This window comes from Anthonomus grandis, chromosome 1, assembly GCF_022605725.1.
Source record: "Anthonomus grandis grandis chromosome 1, icAntGran1.3, whole genome shotgun sequence".
NCBI lineage: Eukaryota > Metazoa > Arthropoda > Insecta > Coleoptera > Curculionidae > Anthonomus > Anthonomus grandis.
In genome coordinates this window covers 21,043,625-21,058,724 of record NC_065546.1, presented here as the reverse complement: position 1 = coordinate 21,058,724, position 15,100 = coordinate 21,043,625, and the positions used below count along the sequence as shown (strand labels likewise).

At 31.2% G+C, this 15,100-nt stretch overlaps 2 non-coding genes across 2 annotated transcripts; both read right to left on the bottom strand.

The window, feature by feature from the left end:
• Positions 1 to 442: 442 nt before the first annotated feature.
• On the bottom strand, positions 443 to 514 carry Trnap-ugg (transfer RNA proline (anticodon UGG)). The gene has a single exon. It is a non-coding gene; the product is annotated as a tRNA-Pro (tRNA).
• A 342-nt stretch (positions 515 to 856) lies between these two features.
• Positions 857 to 928, bottom strand: Trnap-agg (transfer RNA proline (anticodon AGG)). Its single transcript has one exon. It is a non-coding gene; the product is annotated as a tRNA-Pro (tRNA).
• Positions 929 to 15,100: the final 14,172 nt, after the last annotated feature.

The following is a 15,100-nucleotide window of genomic DNA, read 5'->3' as shown; positions in this document are numbered from 1 at the left end:
AAATGCAAGTTATTTTTATTTATTGTTATATGGTGTATATGTACTTCTATTATGTCTATACTTTCTCCTGTATCAAAATTCAATAGATATGGTAAAGAGTACAACATACATTCTTGAGATATATTGGCAAATAAACGTGTGAGTGCTGACCTTTATTTTATTTCTAAAATGGCCAATGGAATTATTTATGCCCCAGAACTTCCTGTATTCTTTATATACAGAATTAGACAGGTCCATAATTTTATTATAATTATCATGACATCCATATTTGTCAATACTCACTTAAACGATATTCTAACAATCTTTACTTGGAGAGAATCCACTTTTAACACTTTTACCGAGAACAAACGTCTTTCAGTTGTTTGCTAATTTCATTTTGTATAATGCATTGGCCAAATGCATATGATAAGTCGTTGACGTAGTTCCTGTTAAAAAAAAAAAAGGGCTCAACCGGGATTTGAACCCGGGACCTCTCGCACCCAAAGCGAGAATCATACCCCTAGACCATTGAGCCACATGCCGTCAGTTTGTTAACAAAACTTAAAATACGCGACACCAACAGTTATTTTATGTAGACTTACAATCCAAAATCTATTTTTTGTGAATATTTTATACTTACTTATGAAGCTTCCAGGAAAAAATATTTTAAGAAAATTAGTTTTTATATATTATGTAAATAACCTACAAATTCGTTTCACAATCGGATTCGGGGACAAATTCTCTAGGTACGTTGCATGGTTTTGATTCCATAAGGTTTGTCATAAAAAATTAAATAAAATTAATTTTTTAAAACGTACTTAAGTGGGAATCAAAAGTGGGAATTAATTGGTGGTATTTATTAAGAAAAAAAGATTTGGGGCTCGTCCGGGATTTGAACCCGGGACCTCCCGCACCCTAAGCGGAAATCATACCCCTAGACCAACGAGCCTCTGCGATACTGTGAAGCGAAGTGAAAGCCTCGACAGTACCGCGACGGGCAGTGCCTATCAGTTTGTCACGGAATTGAGAAGCTCGATAAATCAAAGAATAATATTTCTTAAATAGAAAACTTCCATGAGAGGCATTAAATTATGAATAAATTAGCAATGAAGGAGGCAATAGGCAAATATGTTAAAAGTAAAATTTAAAGGAGTCTACATTTTTTTTTTCAAGATTTGTATAGAATCTCTATAAAATTGCTCATATATTGAAATTGATGAAATTGCTCTTCTCTGAGGTTTGGCGTTTGGCTTTAGAGTAAGTTTTGACATTAAGGCTGTCAAAAAGTCTAGATAGAAATCAGACGAGTTCTGCTATGTATTAAGCTTCGCTGAGTAATTTATTTTGGTTTCCAAAGTCTAAAACTAAAAACAATATTTTCAAGCATTAATTTTTAAAAGCAATTACAAAAAATTAAATCGTTGTTTATATTGCCATATGGTCCACTTAGGTTCCTCTCCCGTTACTAAAGCCTTCAGTTCTGGTTGCAGTCTTTAACCTTTATTTTTGAAAGTATTACCAAAGTTTACTGAATAAAATACTATAATCTATAGTATACTATAGTCCATTTCTCTTAAAAACAAAATTTGTTTTTCATTTCCCATGAAAGCATTGAAATTTTGCAGAGTACTCGAATTTAGAATATCAAATAATCTATTCATTTTTTCAATGAAATCTGCAGTAACTTTTGCTGCCTCTGGAAGAATTTTAAAATCAATATAAGTATGCAATGCTACTGCAACAGAGTGACTAAATATCTGTGTCGCTAATTTAACCTTCATTTTCTAAAAGTTAGTTGGAAAAATGTGCTCGCTAGATAGTCTCGGAGCAAGTCTATACTGTTTCATTTTATCATAATTATACATGGTTTCCAAATAACTCTTATTTGTTGCTCCTTTGTTAATTACAAAATTGTACTTAAAAAAATTATTCCTCGTTGATTTTAACAAATGTGGGACGTCAAGTTCATATGAATTTGGAGATGATTTATAGAAAAAATATGCGATAGGCTGCTTCCAACTGGTTGCAATACCCCGGGCCATTAGAACCAAAACGTTGCTGGCAATATCTGTAGTGTTTCCTCTCAAACCTTCCTGGAAACCAACTACCTTGTCACTTGAGATATTGTAATATAGATGTGACTTAATGGACATCTCATCTATACATAAAAAACAGTCTTTTGCTTTGTCATTTAAAAAACGCGATTTCAATTCTGTTAATCGAAAAATAAAATCATTAACTCCTGGATTTATTGGCCAGTTTTTTGTGAAACGTTGAAGAGTGGACTTTAACGGCAAACGACAAACGGATGACATTTTTTTATAGGCTTTTGGTCCAACAAGGTATAAACTCATAGCAAATTGTTTATATTCATTTGTGTACCTGCTTCCCCGAGGAGACTTGTTTAGAAGAGATAGCTGACTCTTATGGAATGCACAAGAATCTGCTGGGTAGTTGTCATCTAGGAATTTTTGAACATCGTCCAAAGTAACTCCTACTTCCAGGGATCTTTTTGCGTGAGAGCCTTCCTTTTCCAGAGTTCTAATTTCTTTTCTTAATTGAATTTTTCTTGGAGTCATTGCCGAAATCTTCATTGTTCATAAGTTTGACAGAACTTATCTTGAAAGTAAAATTTATTTTAGATATACGATACCTGTTTTAATACAACATTAAAATTTAACTCAAAACAAGATCAAAATAATTTTAAAAAATTTAAGGTAATGTTTTTTGGAATTTATTGAACTTTACCCAAACTGAAATAATAAACTCTAACAAAAAATATAGATTTTTTTACTCAGGAGCTAAAGAACTATTATAGGGGTAGCGTCGTATTCATTATTATATTACTAGGTTTTTCTTAATTTTTACTGTACTTTAAGTAAAACATTTGAGTATAGTGCAATTGTAATTGTTTTGCATATTATAAAAAAGTTCACAGTGCCGATTCTTTCACTTACCTGTAGTATTACATACATCCGTCTGGACAGAAACATTAACCTGCATCGGAGTGTCAGTTTGCACGGAAGCGTCACTGAATTCCTTCCTTAATGTGTGACTTGCAATAATGTTAGAATTATCTGTGCCTGGAAAAATAGTATGTAAATTTGTAAATAATTCTGATTTCCCTATACACCAAAAAATTGCAAATATTAAAAGGTACCTTCTATAATACATATTGCCATTATAAGTGCACAAATTAGAAGAAAACATAAAACATACTTGTCGATGCTCTGGTCAGGAACAATGTAGGAATTGCGTCGGGTCTAAGACGTTGATTTGAAGGGGACATAAAACTGCTCTCCGCAAAATGCAAGCTTCAGATATTAACCCTTTTATAACATTGTTCCGGAGTAAGATCGGCATATCTATGTTCGCCAGTAAATCCCAAAATACCTTTCCAGACTTGGCACCTATAATCTATTTTTTATATTAATTTAAAAAAACAAACAGGAACCAGATCATAAAGTAACTAAGAATGCAATCATGAATTTAATAAACAACTAATTCCAATGTACTTACCTATTTTCATTTTTCGGACATCTAAAAAACATTAAACCACTTCCACGCTTTGTAAAACAACTGTCTACCGAACAATAAGTCGACATTTTAATATATAAGATTATAATAATTTGCCAGTCCACTGAGTCCACCCGGTACAACTAGTAATAAAACGCTCGCACACCAAAACGATTTAAGCTCTACTCACTGTGTAACCCAACAGATTCGATTGTAGGCTTAGAACATTGAAAGGCTAGAAGTAGCATGCCGTGGAACTATGGGCAGGTTTGTTTGCTTGCAACATCTCTGATACAATGATGCCAAATGCTTATAGAGAAATGGCAAAAATCACTTTATAATATCATAAAAATTTTCAGTTTTTTCCAAAAACTTAAAACAATACTACTGCTCCCCTTTAATAAAAAAATCAAGCATTTTTTAAAAATAAATTTGATAAGATACTCTATATCGAAGACAATATACGTGAAATATGAAAATAAAGTACGAAGAAACGAGAAAACGTTAATGGTATCGCAACGCCGCTCAAACGCATTGTTGAAGCCACCGATACAAGTACTCTCTACCAGTGACGTCGTCAACAAATATTTACCTGATAAATTTTTATTAATTATTATAGAGTTTAAGTATAAGTAATATTACCATTTATGAGCTATTTATGTGTTTTTTTAACGGACTTCGTTAGAGGAAGGTCCTAATAAAAGGCAGCATTTTTGTGAAAGCATTTTTATGGAAATAAAATATTTTATTAATATAATATTATAGATTTCTTAATAAATCATGTTTTAAGACACAAATTTTTAACATTTTGCAAAATTTTATTATTGTTATATTGGACAAAACTCAGTTTTACATCACTTACTTTAAATCACATAATATATACTTCTATGGTGCTGACTTTTTCAAAGGGACAGTATTGCTTCAGCGGAAAGAGTTAAAACTACAAGGATGTTCAAATTGTGAAGGAGTTGCAGGTTTTTTATAGGTTATATGATTTTTATTATGAGTATTATTTAGCCTGTACAATTGTTTTGAGACATTTAACAGTGACCTATATTATACCTAATACCAATTATTATATCAGATTAATTTATACTAAAAAACAAATCTTACCTAAGAATAAAGACTATGTACAATAGATTAGATTAGATAGTTTATTAGTAGTAATATACAAACAAGTACTTTTACAAGTCAAATAAAATATGTAATATGTTGGGCTTTTTCGAAAATCATGTTATTATTTCTTAAGTATTTTAATAATAACTTGAGACATTTAATTCAATTTCTTTGGCGCAAATTTGTTTGTTGCAATCTTCGAATTTTAATTTTTTGTTCTTTTTTTCCATAATTTGGTGACAAGTGATTTAGCTTTAAAAAAGTCCTCAGGATATCATTTTTATTTTACCCTAGAGTAATATACATAAAAATATAGTATTACCAATATTAAAAAGAAAAAATTAAAAAAATGTATTATGATAATCCAATTGATCAATAAAATGTATGTTATTATAAAGAATCTTTGAAATATCATACATTTCATTAATTGCATTTAATTACAAATATAACACAATAAAATACTATATCACTTTTAAATAAGATATATAGAATAAGATGATACATGGCATAAACGTCTTATTTGTACTTTTGAGTTGAGCAATCATTTTTAAATGTGCTATAATGATGTCTATTTTGAGTGTATTTTTACCTTTTCCTTGGCAGAGTCAGGGAATGTGTAGCAGTTAAACAAAAACGGATTGGATGGGAAATAGTAATTGTTGACCTAGACCCCACAGTAACTATTAATCTCAGATGCAGTTATTGTTGATGATGAATGATCAGATCTGTAATTATACAAAATTTGGTGTATCAAGAATATTAATTTATTTTAATTATCCATACTTGTCTATATTAGCTTCACTGTTTGTACTATATACCATTTTGGAAGCTAAAGAAGTTTTTGCACTCTTTAGGAAAACTACCCTTGCAGCTTTGAAGGGTAAATCACTTGGTAAATTAACTGAATTATCGACTGCTGTGTTTTTAACCAGTGCATCAGAAATCCTAGTAAAAAAATAGTTTTACACACATACCTAATTCAATAAGTATTAGGTATAAATAAAGCTTATATGAGTAACACTAATACTTTTTGTGACGATTTTTTTACACTAGAAAAATATATTTAAAAAAAAATTACCTTTAAGGTAGATCTGATTTTTTTAATAAAGTCTGCCTACTGATAATATTATCTTCCTTATATAATAAATCACTTCTAAGGATGTGATCTGAACAAATATATTCTTTTTAATTGTGTTGATTTCGATTAATGAAATCCATTGTTCCCTTTGGGCATATATTAGGCAATTTATAATAAGTATTTGATATTTAATCAAAAAGCAAAAAAAATTGCAGTAATAAATTAATATGTGGTGCCAATTACTATATATATATTATTATAAGTTGCAATATGGTAAAACAAAAAAAAATTATCGACCAAATTTTAGGGAAAGACAAAATTAACTATACATAGATATCAATATCTAAATAAAATTCAAAATTCTTTAAAGGCAATAAAAAATTAGTAAGTTCATCTATCTACCTAATGTCTATATTAAAAAACATAACTATATATAGATAGGTATATGGGTATTATGCCATCTTTCTGCCAAAACAACAAAAAAAACATAAAATCCTGCAATAAAACCAGGGACAAAATTCTAGTTTTATATTTTTATAGCATATTGATAGATGAATATGTTCAAAAATATATTTAGATTTAAAAATATAAATATTTTGGTATTTTACACACACTTTCACATTCAAGTTTTTATTAGGTTTATATCTATAAGATTCCCTATTCTACGTTTATGATGATGGTTACCCCATGATGTGATGTTATGAAAGTATCGGTACTTACTTGTGAAAAGATTGGCTTGAATCACCTTTTTATCATGATGCGGCACAAACGACACAAGTTTTTGCCATCCTAGTAATTTAAAAAAACACTAAAATGTGGCCTTTTTCCTTTTGAAACCAAAAAATTAAAGAAAATACACGAATCCCGAACATAAACAAAAAGCCGTTTGACAGATGACAATATGCGTATGGCTCAGGCGCTTAAGTTACGGTGTTGTCGCTTCAAATTTTTTAGAAACGGTTTTAGGGATAAGAATGTTAATAATTTTGTTTTTTTTTTGCTTAAGGATATTATATTTATTCTTAAAATAGGTTAATTGTAGTATTTATATTTTTTAATTCAAATTTTCCTAGAAAATACAACACAAGTAAGTTAAATTAACGTTATAATGGTTGTTAAAATATAGCAAATAATTTCCTCCGTTGGAAATTCGCGTCGACTTGACAACAGAGAATCGGCAAATATGCTTGTAAACAACACACCCCTCTTGCCCCTGTGCACATGTTGGACTCAAACAAAGTTGTTGTTTACTAATTCTAGCCTTTCAATGTTCTAAGATTGTAGGAGCGTCGCCCGGCAAATGAAGTGAGGGGCGGTGAATAGGTAATTCGGCGCGTGGAGCCGAGTGAAGCAACTTGTATTTTATTCAGTAAACTTTGGTATTACATCACAATCCAACAGTTTGATGCATATTCTGTTATTGGCTGCAGCTCTACGTGTTCATAATTTTTAAATGGAATGGCCTATACATTTTTAACTCAAATAAAAAGATACTTTTTTACTATGATAAAGGTAAGTTATTAATTTAAAGAGCTGAGTTTAAGCCAAACAGTTTATCATTAATAATTAAGCTTATCACTCTGCTGAGCCACTTAAGCCATGCTAACTTACTTATTTGTATTAAGCCTGTGTGATCAGGAGTAAAATATTTTATACACAAACTGAATTTCTTAAGCTATTTCTATAAATTTTATAAATAATATCATATTTCGTTTTCATGAAATGTTTTCAAAAGTAGTATTTTTATTTTGTCTGTTTTTTATTGTATTGGTTGTTATGCAAAAAAAAGTTATCCAAAATTTACGCTTTTCATATTATTTTATATGAATAAAAATTTTATTAAATCTGTTGCTTTGGCTGAATCCATCTCAGATAGGATTGTGCGCCAGTTTTCTTGTTCTAGACAAGTATAGAAAATCTGCTTATTTAGTTTATTTACATTTTTAATTTTTTAATTATATTTATTGCAATTAAACTTTTTTTTTAAATATATTAAACACAACGGGATAGTTATCTGTTACATCGGCATGCAGTAAATAAGAATTAAGCCTCATTGTATTTTTTTTTATTGAGGACGTTTTCACATCATGATATTTTTTACACATCATTTCATCTTTATTTAAAACATTTATGTTTATGTCGCCCAAAAAAATATCTAAATTACTTTTTACATTTTTGAAACTAATGTTCAAGGTCACCCAGAAAAAATGATTTATCGGTAAGTGTTCTATAAGTGCAAATTACCCTAATAGCAGCATAATTTTTTTTTTTAATTAATCGACTCAAAGTTACATCTGAGTTTTTAATTGAAACATGACTAATATCATTTCTATTACATCTTGCTCCATTATAAAATATGTTACAGGAGCCAATAATATATGTATATTGATTATCATAACTTTCAAAAGATTCTCGTAAGAAAATTATCTCGCTAAAATGCAACTCATAAACTTGCAAATATGTCATTAATTCTGACATTCATATATAGAATGATTTATTATATTTATACTGGGCGTTAGTTACACCCTGTTACTTAGGTAAATTACAACATATCTTTTTTGCCTAATCAGTTATGGCTAAAAGGACTAAAAAATCTAAAAAGCAGTTTTGAACAAAGAAAGGTACTCTTGTTTATTTCATGTAACTCTATCAGTTTTTAAGTTATTTACATGTTAAACATTCAGCGTAAAAAATCATAAGCCACCGTTACATTGGTTTAATAGGAATTCTTTTAAATTACTACTGTGCTGAGTAATAATAGTAAAGACAACAAATAGCAATCAGTAAGAATATTAAAAGAAAACTTTAAAGTAAATGCTCAAAATGTCCACCTTCCACTTCAATACACTTTGTAATGCGACTTCTTAAAGATCTAAATAACATTTGTCGATTATTTTTGATAATATTAGCAGCTTCTTGAATTTTCTGTCGTAATTCTTTGATGAAATTAATTATATCTTTGTAAACCGTGTCCTTCATGTGTGACCATATTATGAAGTCTAGAGGGCTTAAGTCTGGACTTCTAGGTGGCCAAACAAATTCACTGCCATGCCCAATCCATCAGTGAGGAAAATGTTTATTCAGGTATCGCCGTACTGGCAGAGAAAAATGTGGCGGCGCCCCGTCTTGCATAAAACACATGTTCTGCCTTATGGCTAGTGGTACATCTTCTAGTAGAATCCAATTAAAAACATCTTGTCTAGTAAACGTCGGTCAAAAGGTCTTTGAGAAATTCCTGGTTTTCGGATTGTTTATCTAGCATAAATTGAGCAAACTGTAGGCGAACTGGTAAATCTTAAGGTAAGAAATTTTGGTCAGGAGTATAGCGATATGGACGGAGATTCTCTTTCTTTAAAATTCTCCAGATAGACGATTGGCTTATTCCTGTTGTCGTACTTAACCGACGAGTACTGAGATCTGAATTTTCCTAAATACGGGCTAAAACCTCTTATTCATCATCGACGTTGATATTTTTTGGAGCACTATTTAAGCTTTTAGGACGAAAACACCCTGTTTCACCTAGGCGGCTATAAATACGTCTAAACAGTGTGTGATTGAGTTGTCTTGGATTTGGGTATAATTCTAAATGCCTTCTAGTTGCACCAAGTCCACTATAATTTGACTGAGCAAAAACGCAAATTATATCACGCATTTCACTGTTGGAATATTCATTATGCCGTGGCATTTTCTCATTTTAGAATTCTTACTACTAATAATATACTCTTACTTAGTGACAGTAAAATTGTCATATAATTACTTTACACGAAAAACTGAAGTGCTGACATAAGCCTGCTTGAAAAAAGGTCAATGTAATAACGGTGGCTTAGGATTTTTTACGCTGAATGTTAAAAATGCAAATAACTTAAAAACTGATAGAGGTATATAAAATAAACAAGAGTACCTTTTTTATTTAAAATTGAACAGCCTTTTAGATTTTCTAGTTGGTTTAGCCATAACTGATTAGGCAAAAAAGATTGTAGCGTTTTATTTTTCTACTCTTATTTTCACTAACGCTCCATTGATATTTCATTAATTTCAATAATTATATTAATAATTTCAGTCAACTTCTTTTATCGATATTTCTTTAAATTCACACTGTCAATGACACATTATTACTGTAATGCATCACTCTCCTGGTTTAATTATTCATGCTTTCTGTTGACGGTCCGTCACTCTTCTGGTTGGTCTTGATTGATGTTTTCTCTGATTGGATTGACATTGACAGCTCAGGCGAGAAGTGGGGTCGTAACTTATTTAGTCGGTACTGCATCCATTTTTCAAGGACTTGTTCCCGTGTCGCAGGTAGAAGCGCACGTAAAAGGCCAGTTTTTTATTTCCGAAATTTGTGAAGCAGGAAGTGGCCAATATGGTTTATAATTTATAGTCCTTAATCTTGTTCCTTTAGGGAACTGTTTATTTCATAATTCTGGTGCAGGATGCCCGAGATTTTGATGGATAGATAATGAAACTTAGCAAGGTGAGTGTGTCACATTTTGAACGCCATTCATTTTTATCGACAGTGAATACAATGGCAACCGTTGTTTTAGGGTTTTACTTTTCCGTTTTCCTCTTTATTCTTCTTCAATTGTTGATGGCTGCAGGCTTTTGATTTCCCCGGGAAATTGCTGAAAGCGGTGGAGCTGGGACCAGAACTAGAGCTAGTATTAGATATTCCCAGTCCGGATAGGTAAGCTACAAATGGCATACATTCACAGCCTCGGTTTTGAAGGCTAGCCGTTCATTTGTTGGAGGAATATACAGGCCAGTTTATTCCATTTATTTAAATATCACTAACCATAGATTTTTCTCACTTATTTAAATTTTTACCAATATATCTTTAACTTAAATTTATTGCTACAAATATTTAATCAATATCATAATTTAGTATGTCAATTTCCTATCTATAATTTTAGTTATTTTTTGTTCAGTATTTTTCAGTACCTTTTTTGGTAGTTAAGTAGATATAACTCGGTTAAGGCTGATATGCCTTAGGTAAAAAGGTTCATGAACTTTCCCCTGCGTAATACACATATTTACTAAAAACTTTAATAATTGCAATTTATTTTTCAAGTGCTGAAATCTACCTAGTAGCTTAATCATAATTTAAATGTTACTTTTGACAAACTTATTTTATTTAATCATATCAACATTATTCATATTTTAATTCATAATAAATTATTAACATTTAACCGATTAGAAAATGAGGTGTATACATATCTTTGATGTAAATATAATTTGGTTGTATTGTTAAGATATTTTTTTTTGCCTCTTTAAATCTACTTTATCCAGGGTCGTTTAATTGTTAATTAAAACCTATCTACCAAGTGTTTTTCTTAGTTTTCTTTCATTTATAAAAAAAAACTAAGTGGCGCCCTCTTATTTAATAGTTATTATCAAGATTATATTCTTTAATAGCCAGTCATAAGTGAACCTTCGAACAATCCCAAGCCTCCAATAATTCTGAGCTACCGTCTGCAAACTCTTGGCAAAATAGTAACACTGTAAAGTTAACGCCGCAAGATATGTTGTAATTAACCTAAATAACAGGGTGTAACTAACGCCTTGTATAAATAATGCTAAATTTACCACAAAATTCGTAATTTTCATGTCAAAAAACATAATTTCGCCAATTTTCGAGACGATACTGCTTAAGATCAGAAAATTATTAGAAATTAAAATTCCAACTTTAAATACCCTGTATCTCGTAAACCTGCAACATTTGTATAAGACATGTTAAGCTCAAACGCCATATTTTGGTGTGTAGTATCTCCAGTTCGGAGATTGAAAAATCAGTGGCTGCCAAAATGTTATTTCCTTGAGAGTTTGACAATACATTGAACGCCGTCATGTGACATATTAAAGCCGCGTATACACCTTAGATCATAATTATTAACTGACGTGATGCCTTTAACGCCGTAAAAATGTCTGCGGAATACTACGTATCCGAGATTCGACATGTAAAACATACGTTGGTTATTTCCTTTCATGACGTGAAAAAGCCCATAAGTATAAAGCCCGTTGGGTATACGCCTCATCGGTATATGCCCAGAATCCCCGATATTCTGCTAAGTTGCCAGACATAATATTTACTTTTCTTTTTTGAAAAATTGTCCGAAATAGATGGAATTCTCAATAACAATTTTTCTTTACGCAATAATATCTAAATCTAAGCATTTTATATTTTTTTATGAGAACAAAAATGCCTCCCTAGCCTTTTATTAAAATAGTACATATTTCATTTAAAAATGGTTGTTACCTAAATTTTTGAGAAATTAGTATACGATTTAGCATGACCCTATGTATGTGCATAACATACTAATTTGTCGATTTCAGGGCACAGCGTCTAATTTTTAACGATTATTTAATCTTGTCTTCTTCTTTGTTTATGTGTGATTGTGTTTTTTTGTAATAATTATTGGGAAACTATACATTTTGGTATAATGACAAACAATTAATTTGTATTGTGTGTGATGCAGTGCAGTCAAAGACCAGAAAACTACTTTCTTTGTTTAAAGGCAAGTTCATATTACAATCTCACTTTTAAAATGACATTTTAATTTTATGATTTATTATTTGTCGTTCGACCCAATCTATACGTTGATGCACAGAAAATTAAAAAAGTTGTGTTATCTTTTCTTTTATGTCAGTTAAAAGTCAAAAAAAGATAAAAAATAACTAAAAAAACAAACTGGTGAATGCGGCGAGCATTTCTATCTCCCAGCGCATTCACCAATTCATTTATTTAACTTTGTTTAAAAAGATAAATACGAGGCGAGCTACGACAGTTCTTTAAAATGTCGTTTTCTTAAGACAATTTTTTTTTTACACATTACAGGACAAAAAAAAAAGATTAAAAATTACTTTAAAAAAACTGGTGAATGCGGCGGGCATTTCTATCTCCCAGGAAAAGGAAATCCAAAGAAAATAAGGGATTGCTTAGAATGTACAAGAAGAAGTAGCTAAAGCGCTTGGAATTAGTTTAAGAATGGTGCAAAAGGTTGTATATGAAAACAAGAACAATCTTATTTCCAAGCAGGAAACAAAGTGTAAAAGGAAGAAGCCGAAGACTGAAGATTTAAGTGAATGTGTAAAAATGAAGTAACAAATTTGACTAAATAAAGAAACTAATTATAACTATCATTATCACTAACAGAGTCGGAAAACTCTTCGTCATTTTCCGAATCTTCTTCAAATGGAGCAATGATCGATGGTTCAACTTGGATATCGAGTACTTTTTCTCTCTTCCACCAGGTTCTAATAATGTTTTCTGTATGATCCACTGATTTCCGCCAATACTCCTTTGTGATGTGATTCAATGCCTCATTCCAAACAGCTTCAACCTGATCAGATCTAAGCCCAGCACCCACATGCTTCTCATAATAAGATTTTGACCCTGTCCATATAAGCTCAATGGCATTAAACTGACAATGGTATGGTGGCAATCTTAAAACTTCATGGACATATTCACGTACTATTTCGTCAACAGCATATATTTTTGTTCTTTTCAGCGATTTTGCAATTGAAAGAAGTTCGGATTTTAGCATTAATGGCAAGGGATTCTGATTTTCTTTTACTAATCATTCATAAATTTCGCTTTTTCTCCAACTTCCATTTGGTTGTTTATTCAAAATTCTTGAATGATACGACGCATTGTCTAATACTATTAAGGGAGGTTCTTGCAAGTTCGGTATTAACTGTTCCTTTAACCATTTTTCAAACATTTCGCAATTCATATTGTCATGATAATCCATACTTTTAGACTTAAAAGAAAAAATTAAACTTACACCTGGAACGAATCCCGTTGAAGACCAGGCATGTAAAATAATAAATCGTTTTCCCTGACCACATCCTTTTTTTCTTTTCACGCTTTTCACAGATTCATCTTGCCAAGATTCTATTCCACTCCCGTTTGAAAATATCCAAGTTTTATCTAAGAATACCACTTTTCTTAACTTTGATTTTTCATTTTGTGTATATTGTCTTAAAAATCCTATTCGTTGGCTCATTATTTTGTAGCAAATGACGTTCGAGCACATAAAAACGCTTTAATGTATGAAGGCATGGGCGAAATGCCTCTAACTAAATAAAAACGCTTTAAAGCCATCGTTCGTGTGTCTTCAAAATCAGGTGAAACAACTCGAAATGGCAACGAAACTACATGAAACTACACGAAACTACACCTTGAGGTGAAAGTGTGTGTGACAACTTCCCAGAATTTTTCCAAAGTTAAATCAAGATTAGAACCAGATGTTTTTGTAAAAAATGTTTTTTGCTTCTGCAAAATTGGAGAATTATTAGAAGTTTCCCCAACAATTGTCCAACCAAACAACGTATTTAAACAAACAGGATTATCGAAACCCATGCAAATTTTACAATCCCGCAAAATATAAGGAACAACGTCGTTACCTAAGAGTAAATGAATTGGTCCGGGCTTATTAAAATCTGGATCAGAAAGAGTAAGATTTTCTATTTGAGGACATTTAGTCAAAGAAATAGTGGTAGTAGGGATTTGATCGCAGATTTTATCCATGATAATAGCATTTACATCGAAAGTTTCAGTAGAATTACAATGAGATCCAATAGTAAGGGAGACTCCTGATTTCGCAAAGGTACACATTTTATCTAGGCCCTCGAGAGTCATAGCAATATTAAATGTATGTAAACCAAGTTTGTTAACGCATGCTTTAGAAATAAAAGTATTTTGAGCACCAGTGTCTAGAATAGCTCTGAAAGATTGCCAATTTTGGAAAATATCTTTTATTTTTACTATTACTGTACCCAGTAAAATTTCTTGATTATTAATCATCATGCCGACTTTACTGACTTGTGAATCTGAGGACGTAGAGGCAAGGATGTCAGAAGTAGAAGGTATTTGATTTTCTTCAATTTGATTATTATCTTGAAAATGTAAGAGACTGTGATGACCATGGTAACAATAGCGACACCGTTTTTTAGAAGTACACTGTGTCACAGTGTGCGCAGTTGCTAAGCAATTTATGCAAGCACGCTGCTTCTTAATAATATCATATCGTTCACCAGGAATTTTACTTAAAAATGTCGAACATTGATAAATAATATGCTTGCCTTTGCACAAAAAACAAGTTGGTGAAGACTGACTATGAACATGAAATATTTTATTTCTGGTATTGGTATTTACATTACGAGGGTTATTCGAAAAATTAGATTTAAAATAGCAGGCAAAATATTCGGTAATCCTTTTCTAGCAGGAACAGAAGAGAAAGCATTAGTAGCACATTCTAGTGCTGTACATTATTTTAAGACAAAAGTTTTAACCGGCACATACTTGGGAATTTCATTAGTGCCCTGAGACTGCTCATATGCACGCCTAGTTTTAGAATTCAATCTATCAAGCATCATATAACACAAAATGAAATCCCACTCATTAGTTGG